Source organism: Diadema antillarum, unplaced genomic scaffold, assembly GCF_040938485.1.
Source record: "Diadema antillarum isolate AM-2024a unplaced genomic scaffold, OU_Dant_1.0 seq00001825_RagTag, whole genome shotgun sequence".
Classification (NCBI taxonomy): Eukaryota; Metazoa; Echinodermata; class Echinoidea; order Diadematoida; family Diadematidae; genus Diadema; species Diadema antillarum.
The window spans coordinates 226972-229323 of record NW_027272499.1 but is presented as its reverse complement, the minus strand read 5'-3'; positions in this window follow the sequence as shown (position 1 = coordinate 229323).

Here is a 2352-nt window from a genome sequence, read left to right as displayed (position 1 = left end):
GGTCACCAAAAGTGAATGTCCACTTGTCAGATATGTGGTTTTCTCTTACACCTATGGCAGAGGATAAGTGCGAATCAGTTGGAGTAGCAGATAGTCTGTATATCACTTGCTTCTTTCAGCAAATTTCAACATGTTTGGTGCGGTCACCTTCGCAGGCTTTGAGGGTTAGTTTAAATGGCGGCTGTAGGGAGAGTTGAGCCAGCGTGTTGAGGGAGAGTTGTGCCATGGCTAAACCCTGCATTCCCGTGGCTCAGCCCTCAAGTGGCTCAACCCTCCCTTCAAGTAGCTCAATGAGTGTCATTTTTTGGTCAAAGAAACGGGTCTGCAATTGGATGAGGTGAGGAATATTGGAAAGGTATGTGGTGTTCTCGCCAGGGGTGACGCCCTACGGGCGGTTTCTTCTTCCTCACACCAACAGTTGACTTATTACGCAAATCCACTCAGGGTGCATCTAGAAATCCTGATCATGTGATCGTAGGTGGACCCCAACAACATCCACATTATCCATCCGATGACCCGTAAGTCAAACAGACGGCCCGCCCCCTCTGTTACCATTACACCATCCTTCCTTTAGATAGGTTTCCATAGTCATTTTCTTTTATAAGCCTGAACTTTTTAATAATATGTACAAATGTAGGGCCTATAGCATAGTGGCTCAACTCTCACCACATCAAGGGAGACTTGAGCCATTTTGCAAAATATTTTTGTTGAAGTGTCACCCCCAAGTTGTTTGTGCTTGGTGTCTTATTGGGCTATCATATTATTCCTGGATAGTTGTATCATATACCAGCGAAGGAATAATCCATAAATTGTGTATAGTTATTGAACAGTATCACTAAATGTAAAAAGTGGCTCAAATCTCCCACACTTCCCCTACACAGAAAATGAATTTTAAAAAAAGAAGAAAAAAGCAAGCATTTTCTGCCATAAATGTGTAATATAATATGTGTTATTCCTGGCTGAATAACTTCAAAATAATGATCAGTCAGATCAAATTGGATTCGAGACTGTGACCTATAATCATATTTGAAAAAAAAAAAATTCAAGATTTTATGTACAAACAATTATGGCAAGTTGAGCGGCGATGACATTACTAAGTCACCATTTGCATAAATGACTGTTCAAGAACTGTTTTCTTGAGAAAAAAAAAAAGAACCTGAAACTTCACGATTTCATAGCCCTAATTTATTACTCGATTTTGATAAAATTTTCGCTATCATGTGCTTGTAAATTTTGCTTTTTCTCTATAAAAACTTACTTTTGACTGGTTGTCCCGAGTTCTTCTTTAAAAAAGGGACTGTACAGTACTGGTTGAGGTGGGGATTCATGTTTTGAACATTCCTAAGTGAGATAATGAGAAACCTCTTATGAAATATGAAAGAGCATGTAATTTTAAGAAGGATTCAACATTTATTTGATGAAAATTGGTTTTCCCGATGGCTGAGATATCCCCAAAAAGTGATAATAATAAAAGACGACAGGCCATGCCTTTTATTAGGATCTCTTTGTTCATCTCGGATATCTCAGCCATTTCAAAACCGATTTTCATCAAATAAACTTTTGATGCCCTTAGAATTGCATGCTCTTGGACATCTCATAGAGTGGTTTCTGAATATCTGAATATCAAAACGTTAAAAGGTAAATCCTCACCTCAACCAGAACTGTACACACCCTTAAAGCATGCGGTTAGGTCTATTGAAAGAACATGGTGAAGAATCGACAATCATAGAAAAATACAATAAAGTCAATGGCAACTAAAAATTATGATGACCTAATGAGGATCAGGGTGTACTTATAAAATAATGATGACAGAGACTCCAACCCCAAGAACCTTCTGATCTGGAGATTCTCCCGCCCGAAACCCCTAGCAAACGGGAGACTCCAAGTTGATGTGTGCGAAGCGCGAAGTTCCTAGGATTCTAGATGTTCTCTGGTGCTATCTAAGGCTTATTTTTTCAACATACGATAGAAATAAGTAAGAAATCCTTTCCACCGGGAGACACAGAGCCAGGGCGGGAGAAATCAAATCTCAAACGGGAGAATGGGAGATTGTGTAAAAATGGGCTTTCGGCGGGAGATCTCCCGTCGAAAACGGGAGAGTTGGAGTCTCTGTGATGATCATGTTATGATATACACTGTATTGGTAATAATCACGACGATAATGATAGTAATGGTTATAATCATGATAATACTAAGATGATTGATAATCATCATCATTACCACAATACTGATAATAATGATAATAAAATGAGTAGGTACTGTATAAAGAAATAATAATGACAAAGGCAGTGATAATAAGATGTTAAAAGAATAAAAAACGGCTGCAATGAGACTAATCATATCAACACGATC